This window comes from Ranitomeya imitator, chromosome 8 (assembly GCF_032444005.1).
Source record: "Ranitomeya imitator isolate aRanImi1 chromosome 8, aRanImi1.pri, whole genome shotgun sequence".
In the NCBI taxonomy this organism is placed as follows: Eukaryota; Metazoa; Chordata; class Amphibia; order Anura; family Dendrobatidae; genus Ranitomeya; species Ranitomeya imitator.
Window position 1 is genome coordinate 61728854 of NC_091289.1, and position 18800 is coordinate 61747653.

Consider the following 18800-nt stretch of genomic DNA (forward strand, 5'->3'; position numbering starts at 1 on the left):
ATTTAGACAAGGGTACCAAATGGACCATCTTAGAGAAGCGATCACAAACCACCCAAATGACCGACATTTTTTGAGAGACAGGGAGATCCGAAATAAAATCCATAGAGATATGTGTCCAGGGCCTCTTCGGGACTGGCAAGGGCAAAAGCAACCCACTGGCACGAGAACAGGAGGGCTTAGCCCGAGCACAAATCCCACAGGACTGCACAAACGAACGCACATCCCGTGACAGAGATGGCCACCAAAAGGATCTAGCCACCAAATCTCTGGTACCAAAGATTCCAGGATGACCAGCCAACACCGAACAATGAACCTCGGAGATAACTCTACTCGTCCATTTATCAGGAACAAACAGTTTCTCCACTGGGCAACGGTCAGGTCTATTAGCCTGACATTTTTGCAGCACCCGCCGCAAATCAGGGGAGATGGCAGACAAAATTACCCCCTCTTTGAGAATACCCGCCGGCTCAGGCAAACCCGGAGAGTCGGGCACAAAACTCCTAGACAGGGCATCCGCCTTCACATTTTTAGAGCCCAGAAGGTACGAAACCACAAAGTCAAAACGGGAGAAAAACAGTGACCAACGAGCCTGTCTAGGATTCAACCATTTGGCAGACTCGAGATAAGTCAAGTTCTTGTGATCAGTCAAGACCACCACACGATGCTTAGCTCCTTCAAGCCAATGACGCCACTCCTCGAATGCCCACTTCATGGCCAGCAACTCTCGATTGCCAACATCATAATTACGCTCAGCAGGCGAAAACTTCAACAGGGTCCATCTCGGTAGTAGAAGGGGAAAAAATGAAACCCAAAAATGAAACCTTCTGAACACCAAAGAGACACTTTGACCCCTTCACAAACAAAGAATTCGCACGCAGGACCTGAAACACCATTCTGACCTGCTTCACGTGAGACTCCCAATTATCCGAGAAGACCAAAATATCATCGAAGTATACAATCAGGAATTTATCCAGGTACTCTCGGAAGATGTCATGCATAAAGGACTGAAACACTGATGGAGCATTAGAAAGCCCGAATGGCATAACCAGGTACTCAAAATGGCCCTCGGGCGTATTAAATGCTGTTTTCCATTCATCACCCTGTTTAATACGCACAAGATTATACGCACCACGAAGATCTATCTTGGTGAACCAACTAGCCCCCTTAATCCGAGCAAACAAATCAGATAGCAGCGGCAAGGGGTACTGAAATTTGACCGTGATTTTATTTAGAAGGCGGTAATCAATACAAGGTCTCAACGAACCATCCTTCTTGGAAACAAAAAAGAACCCTGCCCCCAATGGCGACGACGAGGGGCGAATATGACCCTTCTCCAAGGATTCCATTACGTAACTCCGCATAGCGGCGTGCTCAGGTACAGACAAATTAAACAGTCGACCTTTAGGAAACTTACTACCAGGAATCAAATCGATAGCACAATCGCAATCCCTATGCGGAGGTAGGGCACTGGACTTGGGCTCATCAAATACATCCCGGTAATCTGACAAGAACTCTGGGACCTCAGAAGGGGTGGATGATGAAATAGACAGAAATGGAACATTACCATGTACCCCCTGACAACCCCAGCTGGACACAGACATTGATTTCCAATCCAATACTGGGTTATGGACTTGTAGCCATGGCAACCCCAACACGACCACATCATGCAGATTCTGCAACACCAAAAAGCGAATATCCTCCTGATGCGCAGGAGCCATGCACATGGTCAGTTGGGTCCAATACTTATTCTTGGCCAAAGGCGTGGCATCAATTCCTCTCAATGGAATAGGATGCTGCAAGGGCTCCAAGAAAAACCCACAGCGCCTAGCAAACTCCAAGTCCATCAAATTCAGGGCAGCGCCTGAATCCACAAATGCCATGACAGAAAAGGATGACAAAGAGCAGATCAAAGTGACGGACAAAAGAAATTTCGACTGTACCGTACCAATGGTGGCAGACCTAGCGAAACGCTTAATGCACTTAGGACAATCAGAGATAGCATGAGTGGAATCACCACAGTAAAAACACAGCCCATTCCGTCGTCTGTGTTCTTGCCGTTCAGCTCTGGTCAAAGTCCTATTACATTGCATAGGCTCAGGTTTATGCTCAGGTAATACCGCCAAATGGTGCACAGTTTTACGCTCACGCAAGCGTCGATCGATCTGAATAGCCAAAGACATAGACTCATTCAGACCAGCAGGCATAGGAAATCCCACCATGACATCCTTAAGGGCTTCAGAGAGACCCTTTCTGAAAATTGCTGCCAGAGCACATTCATTCCATTGAGTGAGCACAGACCACTTCCTAAATTTCTGACAATATAACTCTACCTCATCCTGACCCTGACACAGAGCCAGCAAGATTTTCTCTGCCTGATCCACTGAATTAGGTTCATCATAAAGCAACCCGAGCGCCAGAAAAAACGCATCAATATCACATAATGCAGGATCTCCTGGTGCAAGGGAAAATGCCCAGTCTTGAGGATCGCCACGTAATAAAGAAATAATGATCTTTACTTGTTGAACTGGGTCACCAGAGGAGCGAGGTTTCAAAGCCAGAAATAGTTTACAATTATTCTTGAAATTCAGAAACTTAGATCTATCACCAAAAAACAACTCAGGAATAGGAATTTTAGGTTCTAACATAGGATTCTGAACCACTAAATCTTGAATGTTTTGTACACTTATAGCGAGATTATCCATCAAAGAGGACAGACCTTGAATGTCCATGTCTACACCTGTGTTCTGAACCACCCTGATGTAAAGGGGAAAAAAAGACAAACACAGTGCAAAGAAAAAAAAATGGTCTCAGAACTTCTCTTTTACCTCTATTGAGAAGCATTAGTACTTTGGGCCTCCAGTACTGTTATGAACAGGTGATTCAGAACCACAATGGACCTGGTGGTTATGAGCACAGAAAATGACCTGATAGTTGCTAATCACATAGGACGAGCTCTGAGACGTGGGAACTCTGCTGACCGCAATCCCTAATCCTATCACACCACACTAGAGGTAGCCGTGGATTGCTCCTAACGCTCCCTATGCAACTCGGCACAGCCTGAGAAACTAGCTAGCCCTGAAGATAGAAAAATAAGCCTACCTTGCCTCAGAGAAATTCCCCAAAGGAAAAGGCAGCCCCCCACATATAATGACTGTGAGCAAAGATGAAAACACAAACACAGAGATGAAATAGATTTTAGCAAAGTGAGGCCCGACTTACTAAATAGACCGAGGACAGGAAAGATAGCTTTGCGGTCAGCACAAAAACCTACAAACAACCACGCAGAGGGCGCAAAAAGACCCTCCGCACCGACTAACGGTACGGAGGTGCTTCCTCTGCGTCCCAGAGCTTCCAGCCAGCAAGACAAACCAATATAGCAAATAGAAAGAAGTCTAGCACTCAACTTAAGCGGCGAAAGATTTGATTTGTAGCACTCGAAACGTTTCAGTCCATAAGGACTTTCATCAGTCACTACAAAGTCATAACAAAATAAACAAAATAAAGAGTACAACCAGTACAAAACAACGAAAGTATATACAAATGACAAAAAAACAAAATATCATATAAACATATAAAGCCGATAACAATGAGGACATCATAAACGATCATATCTGAGTAAATATATGAAGGCAGTGGATATATAGCAAATAGCTCCGTTCAGTGCCAAATGAGGTGATAGTGAGTTGTTGTGAGGACCGATATAGCAAGAAGAAAGCAAAAAGGGAACAAAAAACGTACTGTGCCGTTAGAATTTAAAATACAGGGCCATTTCACATGCAATTCAGCTTATGTGGTATATGTCATAAAATGCCCTTGCGGCTTGCTATATGTAGGCGAGACATCTCAATCTGTCCGTGATAGGGTGTCTAAACATAAATCGACCATTCGCTGCAATAATCTTCTCCTACCAATACCCCATTACTTTGCCTCAATGGGACATAACATCTCCCAGTTGAAATTTCTGGTTCTGGAACAGGTACCACCCCCACGCCGTGGTGGCAACAGAATTTTGAGCCTTAAAAAGCGAGAAGCATTTTGGATACATACACTAGACACGTTATCACCCAAGGGATTGAACAGAGAATATGAATTAACTGCATTTACCTAATTTGACTGTTTATGCCTTATGTATGATGTACGGTCTTTAAGAGATGTAGTATGTGTTTATCCTAACATCTATTTCTGTTTTCCTTAGAGTCGCCTCTACTAATTTATCTGATGGGCACGTCACGGCCTTCCACTCAACCGGTCTAGTTTCTACCCGAGGCCACTCCATCACGCCTTACTTTGTTCTTGATGTAATCACACCACGGATTACCTATGTGTCCATAGTCATTCTCTTCTCTCCACAGGCATCTAATTTTTCACCTATGGTTCAACATGTTGTGTTTCACTTATTGTGCTACCTTTTCACTCAGCATTTTTCTATTTTACTGCATTTTCCACCTTCGTTCTTCCCTTCTTCCCTTCTGCATTGTTAGCATATCCTATTGATTCTTCTTCTACTGCAATTTTTGGTGCCCACTTTTACATCTCCACCTTTATTACTGGCCATTGTGTGTGTGTGTGTGTGTGTGTGTGTGTGTGTGTGTGTGTGTGTGTGTGTGTGTGTGTGTGTGTGTGTGTGTGTGTGTGTGTGTGTGTGTGTGTGCGTGTGTGTGCGTGTGTGCAATTGTGTATGTATGTGCAGGTTTTTTTTTGTTTTTTTTTCCCCTTTAGACACTATGTCTAATTCTCTCTTATATTTGTATCTCCCATATATTTCGGGTTTTTTCTTCCCCATGTTTCATCATTATTTATCTTATATAGGACTACACCTTATTCATACATTTAGTCCGGTCCTTCATCTACTGCATGCTAGTTTGTGCAAATACTACACTCCTGTTATGGCTGGCAATCAGGCAACACAGCGTGCAGTAATCAGCGCACATACAGAGATCTGGCAATAACCCAAAACAATAGGACGAGCTCTGAGACGTGGAATCTCTGTAGACTGCAGTACCTGATCTATCCTCACACAACTGGAAGCAGCAGTGGATTGCGCCTATCAACTACCTATGCAACTCGGCACTGCCTGAGGAGCTGACTAGCCTGAAGATAGAAATACAAGCCTGACTTACCTCAGAGAAATACCCCAAAGGAATAGGCAGCCCCCACATATAATGACTGTTAGCAAGATGAAAAGACAAACGTAGGAATGAAATAGATTCAGCAAAGTGAGGCCCGATATTCTAGACAGAGCGAGGATAGCAAAGAGAACTATGCAGTCTACAAAAAACCCTAAAACGAAAACCACGCAAAGGGGCAAAAAGACCCACCGTGCCGAACTAACAGCACGGCGGTGCACCCCTTTGCTTCTCAGAGCTTCCAGCAAAAGATAAAAACAAGCTGGACAGAAAAAACAGAAAACAAACTAGAAGCACTTATCTAGCAGAGCAGCAGGCCCAAGGAAAGATGCAGTAGCTCAGATCCAACACTGGAACATTGACAAGGAGCAAGGAAGACAGACTCAGGTGGAGCTAAATAGCAAGGCAGCCAACGAGCTCACCAAAACACCTGAGGGAGGAAGCCCAGAGACTGCAATACCACTTGTGACCACAGAAGTGAACTCAGCCACAGAATTCACAACAGTACCCCCCCCTTGAGGAGGGGTCACCGAACCCTCACCAGAACCCCCAGGCCGACCAGGATGAGCCACATGAAAGGCACGAACAAGATCTGGGGCATGGACATCAGAGGCAAAAACCCAGGAATTATCTTCCTGAGCATAACCCTTCCATTTGACCAGATACTGGAGTTTCCGTCTAGAGACACGAGAATCCAAAATCTTCTCCACAATATACTCCAATTCCCCCTCCACCAAAACAGGGGCAGGAGGCTCCACAGATGGAACCATAGGTGCCACGTATCTCCTCAACAACGACCTATGGAATCCATTATGTATGGAAAAGGAGTCTGGGAGGGTCAGACGAAAAGACACCGGATTGAGAATCTCAGAAATCCTATACGGACCAATAAAACGAGGTTTAAATTTAGGAGAGGAAACCTTCATAGGTATATGACGAGAAGATAACCAAACCAGATCCCCAACACGAAGTCGGGGTCCCACACGGCGTCTGCGATTAGCGAAAAGCTGAGCCTTCTCCTGGGACAAGGTCAAATTGTCCACTACCTGAGTCCAGATCTGCTGCAACCTGTCCACCACATAATCCACACCAGGACAGTCCGAAGACTCAACCTGTCCTGAAGAGAAACGAGGATGGAACCCAGAATTGCAGAAAAATGGAGAGACCAAGGTAGCCGAGCTGGCCCGATTATTAAGGGCGAACTCAGCCAACGGCAAAAATGACACCCAATCATCCTGGTCAGCGGAAACAAAACATCTCAGATATGTTTCCAAGGTCTGATTGGTTCGTTCGGTCTGGCCATTAGTCTGAGGATGGAAGGCCGAGGAAAAAGATAGGTCAATGCCCATCCTACCACAAAAGGCTCGCCAGAACCTCGAGACAAACTGGGAACCTCTGTCAGAAACAATATTCTCAGGAATGCCATGTAAACGAACCACATGCTGGAAGAACAAAGGCACCAAATCAGAGGAGGAAGGCAATTTAACCAAGGGCACCAGATGGACCATTTTAGAAAAGCGATCACAGACCACCCAAATGACAGACATCTTTTGAGAAACGGGAAGGTCAGAAATGAAATCCATCGAAATATGTGTCCAAGGCCTCTTCGGGACCGGCAAGGGCAAAAGCAACCCACTGGCACGTGAACAGCAGGGCTTAGCCCTAGCACAAATCCCACAGGACTGCACAAAAGCACGCACATCCCGTGACAGAGATGGCCACCAGAAGGATCTAGCAACCAACTCCCTGGTACCAAAGATTCCTGGATGACCGGCCAGCACCGAACAATGAAGTTCAGAGATAACTTTACTAGTCCACCTATCAGGGACGAACAGTTTCTCGGCCGGACAACGATCAGGTTTATTAGCCTGAAATTTCTGCAACACTCTCCGCAAATCAGGGGAGATGGCAGACACATGACTCCTTCCTTGAGGATACTCGCCGGCTCAGATAACCCCGGAGAGTCGGGCACAAAACTCCTAGACAGAGCATCCGCCTTCACATTTTTAGAGCCCGGAAGGTATGAAATCACAAAATCAAAACGAGCAAAAAATAACGACCAACGGGCCTGTCTAGGATTCAAGCGCTTGGCAGACTCAAGATAAGTAAGGTTCTTATGATCAGTCAAAACCACCACGCGATGCTTAGCACCCTCAAGCCAATGACGCCACTCCTCGAATGCCCACTTCATGGCCAGCAACTCTCGGTTGCCCACATCATAATTACGCTCAGCAGCAGAAAATTTCCTGGAAAAGAAAGCACATGGTCTGAACACTGAGCAACCAGAACCTCTCTGTGACAAAACCGCCCCTGCACCAATCTCAGAAGCATCAACCTCGACCTGGAACGGAAGAGAAACATCAGGTTGACACAACACAGGGGCACAGCAAAAACGACGCTTCAACTCCTGAAAAGCTTCCACGGCAGCAGAAGACCAATTAACCAAATCAGCACCCTTCTTGGTCAAATCGGTCAATGGTCTGGCAATGCTAGAAAAATTACAGATGAAGCGACGATAAAAATTAGCAAAGCCCAGGAATTTCTGCAAACTTTTTAGAGATGTCGGCTGAGTCCAATCCTGGATGGCCTGAACCTTAACCGGATCCATCTCGATAGTAGAAGGGGAAAAGATGAACCCCAAAAATGAAACTTTCTGCACACCGAAGAGACACTTTGATCCCTTCACGAACAAGGAATTAGCACGCAGTACCTGGAAAACCATTCTGACTTGCTTCACATGAGACTCCCAATCATCTGAGAAGATCAAAATGTCATCCAAGTAAACAATCAAGAATTTATCCAGATACTCACGGAAAATGTCATGCATAAAAGACTGAAAAACAGATGGAGCATTGGCAAGTCCGAACGGCATCACCAGATACTCAAAATGACCCTCGGGCGTATTAAATGCCGTTTTCCATTCATCTCCCTGCCTGATTCTCACCAGATTATACGCACCACGAAGATCAATCTTAGTAAACCAACTAGCCCCCTTAATCCGAGCAAACAAGTCAGAAATCAATGGCAAGGGATACTGAAACTTAACAGTGATCTTATTAAGAAGGCGGTAATCAATACACGGTCTTAGCGAACCATCCTTCTTGGCTACAAAAAAGAACCCTGCTCCCAATGGTGACGACGATGGGCGAATATGTCCCTTCTCCAGGGACTCCTTCACATAACTGCGCATAGCGGTGTGTTCAGGTACGGACAAATTAAATAAACGACCCTTAGGGAATTTACTACCAGGAATCAAATCGATAGCACAATCACAATTCCTATGCGGAGGTAGGGCATCAGACTTGGACTCTTCAAATACATCCTGAAAGTCCGACAAGAACTCTGGGATGTCAGAAGGAATGGATGACGAAATAGACAAAAATGGAACATCACCATGTACTCCCTGACAACCCCAGCTGGTTACCGACATAGAGTTCCAATCCAATACTGGATTATGGGTTTGTAGCCATGGCAACCCCAACACGACCACATCATGCAAATTATGCAGTACCAAAAAGCGAATAACTTCCTGATGTGCAGGAGCCATGCACATGGTCAGCTGGGCCCAGTACTGAGGCTTATTCTTGGCCAGAGGTGTAGCATCAATTCCTCTCAACGGAATAGGACACCGCAAAGGCTCCAAGAAAAATCCACAACGTTTAGCATAATCCAAATCCATCAGATTCAGGGCAGCGCCTGAATCCACAAACGCCATGACAGAATATGATGACAAAGAGCACATTAAGGTAATGGACAAAAGGAATTTGGACTGTACAGTACCAATAACGGCAGAGCTATCGAACCGCCTAGTGCGTTTAGGACAATTAGAAATAGCATGAGTAGAATCACCACAATAGAAACACAGTCTGTTCAGACGTCTGTGTTCGTGCCGTTCTACTTTAGTCATAGTCCTGTCGCACTGCATAGGCTCAGGCTTACTCTCAGACAATACCGCCAGATGGTGCACAGATTTACGCTCGCGCAAGCGACGACCGATCTGAATGGCCAAGGACATAGACTCATTCAAACCAGCAGGCATAGGAAATCCCACCATTACATCCTTAAGAGCTTCAGAGAGACCCTTTCTGAACAAAGCCGCTAGTGCAGATTCATTCCACAGAGTGAGTACTGACCATTTTCTAAATTTCTGACAATATACTTCTACATCATCCTGACCCTGGCATAAAGCCAGCAGATTTTTCTCAGCTTGATCCACTGAATTAGGCTCATCGTAAAGCAATCCCAGCGCCTGGAAAAATGCATCAACATTACTCAATGCAGAATCTCCTGGTGCAAGAGAAAACGCCCAGTCCTGTGGGTCGCCGCGCAAAAAAGAAATAATAATCAAAACCTGTTGAATAGGATTACCAGAAGAATGAGGTTTCAAGGCCAAAAATAGCTTACAATTATTTCTGAAGCTCAGGAACTTAGTTCTGTCACCAAAAAACAAATCAGGAATCGGAATTCTTGGTTCTAGCATCGATTTCTGATCAATAGTATCTTGAATCTTTTGTACATTTACAACGAGATTATCCATTGAGGAGCACAGAGCCTGAATATCCATGTCCACAGCTGTGTCCTGAAGCACTCTAATGTCTAGGGGAAAAAAAAGACTGAAGACAGAGCTAAGAAAAAAAAATGATGTCAGGATTTCTTTTTTCCCTCTATTGGAAATCATTGAAGGGCTCCTTGTACTGTTATGGCTGGCAATCAGGCAACACAGCGTGCAGTAATCAGCGCACATACAGAGATCTGGCAATAACCCAAAACAATAGGACGAGCTCTGAGACGTGGAATCTCTGTAGACTGCAGTACCTGATCTATCCTCACACAACTGGAAGCAGCAGTGGATTGCGCCTATCAACTACCTATGCAACTCGGCACTGCCTGAGGAGCTGACTAGCCTGAAGATAGAAATACAAGCCTGACTTACCTCAGAGAAATACCCCAAAGGAATAGGCAGCCCCCACATATAATGACTGTTAGCAAGATGAAAAGACAAACGTAGGAATGAAATAGATTCAGCAAAGTGAGGCCCGATATTCTAGACAGAGCGAGGATAGCAAAGAGAACTATGCAGTCTACAAAAAACCCTAAAACGAAAACCACGCAAAGGGGCAAAAAGACCCACCGTGCCGAACTAACAGCACGGCGGTGCACCCCTTTGCTTCTCAGAGCTTCCAGCAAAAGATAAAAACAAGCTGGACAGAAAAAACAGAAAACAAACTAGAAGCACTTATCTAGCAGAGCAGCAGGCCCAAGGAAAGATGCAGTAGCTCAGATCCAACACTGGAACATTGACAAGGAGCAAGGAAGACAGACTCAGGTGGAGCTAAATAGCAAGGCAGCCAACGAGCTCACCAAAACACCTGAGGGAGGAAGCCCAGAGACTGCAATACCACTTGTGACCACAGAAGTGAACTCAGCCACAGAATTCACAACACACTCCCCCTTGTGTTTTTAGTCCCCTTGTGTGCTCTGCACATTATGTGGAACACATACTGTGCTGCTAATCCACATTTACACCTTCTCCCAGCTCTCACACAGCTGTGCTTTGTCACATCTGATTCGGCGGTCCCGCCCCCATTCACCTAGCTTCCTCTCCCCTGGTTATTTAAACACATGGGGCTATACACTCCTCAGACTAGCGGTGGATACCATGTCTGGAGGCAGTGCCCCTCACCCCGAACACCAGCGCTTTCAGGTAACATCTACTCACCCACTGTTACTACATATTGGCCTGCTGCCACTCCTTTGAACTATATGGCGCATTTATCCCTCTTTTCTATAGCTTGTGGGTGCTACATCCTGATGTGCGGCCATTGCCCCACCATTACAGCACTCTAACTAAGGTACCTACTTTTTCCCTTATTTATGTCACACATATATATGGCCTCTAGCTTTCAGATACCCTTTGCAGGTTCTGATCTATACCCTTTATTTTCTGCCTCACAGCTCTATTTTACCTCCATTCTCTATAACGCAAGCTGTGGCGGCGCTTTTTGTAAGTACCTTTTTTACATATGCCCTCTTTCTCCTCTTTCCCCCCTGCTCCATTTACCGATTGTCTTCTTTCTGCATTTTATTAGGCACATTCTGTGCATCCCTGCTCTTTCTGAACCCAGCCCTACGGGCTTCTAACGGCACGGTACGTTTTTTGTTCCCTTTTTGCTTTCTTATTGCTATATCGGTCCTCACAACAACTCACTATCACCTCATTTGGCACTGAACGGAGCTATTTGCTATATATCCACTGCCTTCATATATTTACTCAGATATGATCGTTTATGATGTCCTCATTGTTATCGGCTTTATATGTTTATATGATATTTTGTTTTTTTGTCATTTATATATACTTTCGTTGTTTTGTACTGGTTGTACTCTTTATTTTGTTTATTTTGTTATGACTTTGTAGTGACTGATAAAAGTCCTTATGGACTGAAACGTTTCGAGTGCTACAAATAAATCAAATCTTTCGCCGCTTAAGTTGAGTGCTAGACTTCTTTCTATTTGTATTGAAGGTCTGGGAACCTAGTCTAAGCACCACAGTATAGCTGTGCACACGGTGTTTTCTCTCAAACCAATATAGCAGGCTGGACAGAAAAAATAGCAAACAAAAATAACACAAGCAGAACTTAGCTTATGCAGGACAGACAGGCCACAAGAACGATCCAGGAGAAAGCAAGACCAATACTGGAACATTGACTGGAGGCCAGGAACAAAGAACTAGGTGGAGTTAAATAGAGCAGCACCTAACGACTTAACCCCGTCACCTTAGGAAGGAAACTCAGAAGCCGCAGCCCCACTCACATCCACCAGAGGAAGCTCATAGACAGAACCAGCCGAAGTACCACTCATGACCACAGGAGGGAGCTTGACCACAGAATTCACAACACACTACATCATTTTATGGGGTCACTCATTTTAATAACCAGTAAAGGCTAAGCATACAGCTTTGAGCTGATATTAATAGCCTGGGAAGCTCCTTGTATATTACCCCCTCCCAGGCTAAAAACATCAGCCCCCAGCTGTCCGCTTTCCCTTTACTAATTAATAAAATTTCAGGGCATCCCACGCCACTTTTTTCTCAATTTTTTTTATTGCTAAAAGACATGTACAGTAAGCTACACACACAAAGCACTGATTATATACCTCACTCATATATACAGTTGTGCTCAAAAGTTTACATACCCCGGCAGAATTTTTGCTTTCTTGGCCTTTTTTCAGAGAATATGAATAACACGAAAACTTTTTCTCCACTCATGTTTAATGGTTGGGGGAAGCCATTTATTGTCAAACTACTGTGTTTTCTCTTTTTAAATCACAATGGCAACCCAAAACATCCAAATGACCTTGAACAAAAGTTCACATACCCTGGTGATTTTGGCCTAATAACATGCGCAGAAGTTGACACAAATGGGTTTAAATGGCTACTAAAGGTAACATCCTCGATTGTGACCTGTTTGCTTATAATCAGTGTGTGTATGAAAGCTGAGTGAGTTTATGGGATCCAGACAGACTCTTGCATCTTTCATCCAGCCACTGACGTTTCTGGATTGTGAGTCTTGGGGAAAGCAAAAGAATTGTCAACAGATCTACGGGAATGGTAGTTGAACTGTATAAACAGGAAAGGGATACAAAAAGATATCCAAGGAATTAATAATGCCAGTCAGCAGTGTTCAAACTGTGATAGGGGCTCTGCAAAAACAAAACCACAGTCAGGCAGACCAACAAAAATGTTGTCCACAACTACCAGGAAAAATGTTTGGGATGCAAAGAAAAACCTGCAAATAACATCAGCTGAAATACAGGACTCTCTGAAAACTAGCAGTGTGGCTGTTTCAAGATGCACAATAAGGCGGCACTTGAAGAAAAATGGGCTAAATGGTCGAGTCGCCAGAAGAAAGCCACTACTGCAGAAATGCCACAAAGTATCTAGCCTACAATACACAAAACAACAGAGACAAGCCTCAAAACTACTGGAACAAGGTAATTTGGAATGATTAGACCAAAATTGAACTTTTTGGCCACAACCATAAACGTTGCATTTGGAGAGAGAACAACAAGGCCTAAGATGAAAGGATCACCATTCCTACTGTAAAGCACGGAGGTAAATCACTGATGTTTTGGGGTTATGTGAGCTACAAAGACACAGGAAACTTGGTCAATGTTGAAGGAAAGGTGAATGCAGCATGTTATCAGCAAATACAGGATGCAAATTTGCATTAATCAGCCCGGAAGCTGCGCATGGGACATACTTGGGCATTCCAACATGACAATGATCCAAAACACAAGGCCAAGTCGACCTGTCATTGGTTACAGCAGAACAAAGTGAAGGTTCTTGAGAGACCATCTCAGTCTCCTGACCTCAATATCATTGAACCACTCTGGGGAGATCTCAAGAGCGCAGTTCATGCTAGACAGGCCAGGAATTTACAGGAACTGGAGGCTTTTTGCCAAGAAGAAGGGGCAGCTTTACCATCTAAGAAAATAAAGAACCTCGTCCACAACTACCACAAAAAGACTTCAAGCTGTTATTGATGTTAGAGGGGGAAATACACTGTATTAAGAAATGGGGTAAGTGAAGTTTTGATCAGTGTCGTTTGGATATGGGTTGTCATTATGATTTAAAAAGAGAAAACACAGTAGTTTGACAATAAATGGCTTCACCCAACCACTAATCATGAGTTGAACACAACTGTATATAAGTGTATTTTAACCCCTTAATCCCATATGCCGTATTATCTCGTCGAGGTGACCTGGGACTTAATTCCCAGTGACGGGATAGTCTGTCATATGCGATCGGCCGCGCTCACTGGGGGAGAGCAGCCGATCGCGGCCGGGTGTCAGCTGACTATCGCAGGACCACACTCACTGACTATCACGGACCGCTCCTGGCACATTAACACCCAGCACACTGCGATCAAACATGATCGCAGTGTTCCGGCGGCATAGGGAAGCATCGCGCAAGGAGGGGGCTTCATGCGTGCTTCCCTGAGACCCTCGGAGCAACGCGATGTGATTGAGTTGCTCCGAGGGTCTCCTACCTCCTCCTCCCTGCAGGCCCTGGATCCAATATGGCCGCGGGGCTGCTTCTGGGACCTGCAGGGAAGTGGCTTGCAAGTGCCTGCTCAGAGCAAACGCTTGCAAGCCTCCCTGCACTGCCTGTCAGATTGCTAATCTGACACACTGCATTTCAAAGTGTCAGATCAGCGATCTGACCCTATAACATGATGCCCCCCCGGGGCAATGTTATAAAGTAAAAAAAAACAAAACATTCACATATGCAAAAAAAAAAAAAAATCCTAAATAAAGAAAAAAAAATAAATACATTTCTTTATCTAAAAAACAAACAAACAAAAAAAGTACACATATTTAGTATCGCCGCGTCCGTAATGACCCGACCTATAAAACCGTCCCACTAGTTAACCCCTTCAGTGACCACCACCGTAAAGAAAAAAAAAAACCGAGGCAAAAAACTACGCTTTATTATCATACTGCCGAACAAAAATTGGAATAACACGCAACCAAAAATACTGATATAAATAACCATGGTACCGCTGAAAGCGTAATCTTGTGCCGCAAAAAACAACCCACCATAAAGCATCATCAACGTAAAAATAAAAAAGTTATAGTCCTCAGAATAAAGCGATGCAAAAACAATTATTTTTTCTATAAAATAGTTTTTATCGTATAAAAGCGCCAAAACATAAAAAAATGATATAAATGAGGTATTGCTGTGATTGTACTATCCCGAGGAATAAAACTGGTTAATCAATTTTACCAAACATGGAACGGTATAAACGCCCACCCTCAAAAGAAATTTATGAATAGCTGGTTTTTGGTCATTCTGCCTCACAAAAATCGGAATAAAAAGTGATTAAAAATGTCACGTGCCCGAAAATGGTACCAATAAAAACGTTAACTTGTCCCGCAAAAAACAAAACCTCACATGACTCTGTGGACCAAAATATGGAAAAATTATAGCTCTCAAAATGTGGAGATGGAAAAACTATTTTTTGCAATAAAAAGCGTCTTTTAGTGTGTGACAGCTGCCCATCACAAAAATCCGCTAAAAAAACCCGCTATAAAAGTAAATAACCCCACCTTCATCACCCCCTTAGTTAGGGAAAAATAATAAAATTAAAAAAATGTATTTATTTTCCTTTTCCCATTATGGTTAGGGTTGGGGCTAGGGTTGGGGTTAGGGCTACAGTTAGGGTTGGGGCTAAAGTTAGGGTTGGGGCTAAAGTTAGGGTTAGGGTTTGGATTACATTTACGGTTGGGATTAGGGTTAGGGGTGTGTCAGGGTTATGGGTAGGGGCTTCTACTGTTCAGGCACATCAGGGGCTCTCCAAACGCGACATGGCGTCCGATCTCAATTCCAGCCAATTCTGCGTTGAAAAAGTAAAACAGTGCTCCTTCCTTTCCGAGCTCTCCCGTGCGCCCAAACAGGGGTCTACCCTAACATATGGAGTATCACCGTACTCAGGACAAATTAGACAACAACTTTTGGGGTCTAATTTCTCTTGTTACCCTTGGAAAAATAAAATTTGGGGGGCTAAAAAAAACATTTTGTTGAAATTTTTTTTTTTTTTTCACGGCTCTGAGGTATAAACTGTAGTGAAACACATGGGGGTTCAAAGTTCTCACAAAACATCTAGATAAGTTCCTTGGGGGGTCTAGTTTCCAATATGGGGTCACTTGTGGGGGGTTTCTACTGTTTAGGTACATTAGGGGCTGTGGAAACGCAATGTGACGCCTGCAGACCATTCCATCTGAGTCTGCATTCCAAACGGCACTCCTTCCCTTCCGAGCTCTGCCATGTGCCCAAATGGTGGTTTCCCCCCCACATATGGGGTATCACCGTGCTCAGGACAAATTGGACAACAACTTTTGGGGTCCGATTTCTCCTGATACACTTGGGAAAATACAAAACTGGGGGCTAAAAAATAATTTTTCTGAAAAAAAAAGAATTTTTATTTTCACGTCTATGCGTTATAAACTGTAGTGAAACACTTGGGGGTTCAAAGCTCTCACAACACATCTACATAAGTTCCTTAGGGGGTCTACTTTCTAAAATGGTGTCACTTGTGGGGGGTTTCAATGTTTAGGCACATCAGGGGCTCTCCAAATGTGACATGGTGTCCCATCTCAATTCCAGTCAATTTTGCATTGAAAAGTCAATCGGCGCTCCTTCCCTTCCGAGCTCTGCCACACGCCCAAACAGTGATTTACCCCCACATATCGTGTATCAGCGTACTCAAGACAAATTCCACAACAACTTTTTGGGTCCAATTTCTTCTCTTACCTTTGGGAAAATAAAAAATTGGGGGCGAAAATATCATTTTTGTGAAAAAATATGATTTTTTATTTTTACGGCTCTGCATTATAAACTTCTGTGAAGCACTTGGTGGATCAAAGTGCTCACCACACATGTAGATAAGTTCCTTAGGGTGTCTACTTTCCAAAATGGTGTCACTTGTGGGGGGTTTCAATGTTTAGGCACATTAGGGGCTCTCCAAACGCAAAATGGCGTCCCATCTCAATTCCAGTCAATTTTGCATTGAAAAGTCAAACGGCGCTCCTTCCCTTCCAAGCTCTGCCATGTGCCCAAACAGTGGTTTACCCCCACATATGGGGTATCGGCGTATTCAGGATAAATTGTACAACAACTTTTGGGGTCCATTTTCTTCCGTTACCCTTGGTAAAATAAAACAAATTGGAGCTGAAATAAATTTTTTGTGAAAAAAAGTTAAATGTTCGTTTTTGTTTTTTTTTCATGGATGGAGACTTTTTTTGTCTATGTATTTCAGATGTTCAATTAAGCTGTGGCAAATCCATTTAACTCATTTTGATATGATGTATATTTTGATATCTAAGTACGGTAGTAATTTTAAATTAACCCTGGTTGCAAGAAATATAAATGGCATGCAGCGTTTTACACTCCTTACAGTCTATACCTTGAAGATTTTTATAGTTCATACATGCAAAGAAAACATATTTAAATCACTATACATAAGAAAAAGTAAATGTATATATTGTTCTTTGTTAGTACAAATTCGTAAAAAACTTTTATGAAAATAGATGGGTTCTGTCATGAACCGGGGGTGTTTGGTTGCCCCAGTTCTTTCCTCAGGTATTTATTTATATCCCACTTCCTAGTTCCGGTTTGGAACTTGCAGCTCTCTGGCGCCCCCCTTACCCTCAGGTCAGTTAAGGAACTGCACCTAGGATAATTAGTCGCCAGAAAGGCTGCTTTGCTATGTACTGGCTATTGGGCACACTGCAGCGAGGGCGATATAACTACTCCCGCTCAGGCAGAAATTATAATTATCAAACGCCATCAGTCGCTGCCAGTTTTGCCCAACCAGCTCAGAATGCTTTGGTGCCACCAGCTGCTATTACTATGATTAATAGCGGGTTAGGAGCCAACCCAATCAGTAGCGTAATTTACTTCAGAGGACGTTGGGAGTACGTTTTAGAGCAGGGAAAATGAAGCTAGTAAATTTTATAACTTTTACTCCAAAAAGAAATAGGCAGTGTTTACAAAAGTCTAAAAGGATTACTAAAATGAGACAATTATAGTATGTACAGAACGATTACAAAATAAAAGGGATTAAGAATTAAAATAAACTTACATTTGTCTTATGTCATTCCATCGTAAGCCATGTGGCAGAGAGGAGGAGCATATGTCCCAATGCATCAGGCATAGTATCTGCTAGGTGACTTCCCAGGCCAAGAGAGACAGAGGGAGAGAGAGCGGGCTCTAGTCCCACCTCTGTGTCTTATACCTGTGCTCAAACTTAAGGCACTCCCACTGTGCTGACCTCACTGGGTGGTTTGGGAACTCACCTTTCTGAACAGTTATGCAATACTCTATTACCCATATCTCTTAGGGTGAACCTCGTAGAAGAAAGATAAAATTATCATTATGCTCAGCATGACATGGGGGTTCATTTAAGTATAACCACAAAGTGGATAGATGACCTGCTTACGGAGAAATCCATTCCGTGGATTTTGTAGGGTTTGGATTTTAGAGATTTCACTGGGCTATAGATCTATCGGTGGACATTCGGAGTACCGTATGTACCTTTTATATCTCTATCACTAATTGGGGCCAAGTTATGCCCTACTACTAAGTTTTTAAATGAACAAAAGAGCCAGCATAGGGCCATAAACTACTTAGTGAGGGTCTGCTAGCACACTAGTATCACATTGCACAGAGTGTGTAGTGAGAAGGAGCCATGGAACGTTCTAGAAGTACGGTATACTCAGAATATGGCATAGTTACATTATCATGACAAGTTCACATAGTAAAATAGCCCGAAGTGTTTCCAGCAACTGTATCACCCTAAGGCCTCATTCGAACATCTCTTTTATTTATTTATTTAATTTTAACTACAAGAATCACTGTCTCTCGCATCAATACCTGATACTGCCGCCAGCACTCGGGACCAGAGTGTGCGGCTGCATGTATTTCTATGCAGCTGTACACTCCGGTCCCGAGTGCTGGTGGTAGTGCCGGGTATTGATGCGAGTTTTTCGCATCACACTCCCAAGTGTGACCCCTGCCTTTATCCCAAGTTTTGATTATGAAAATTCACCACACACTCTTTGTGCATTATCTTTCCAAATAGCTTGCAATTTTATTCATATAATAAATCAGGGAGC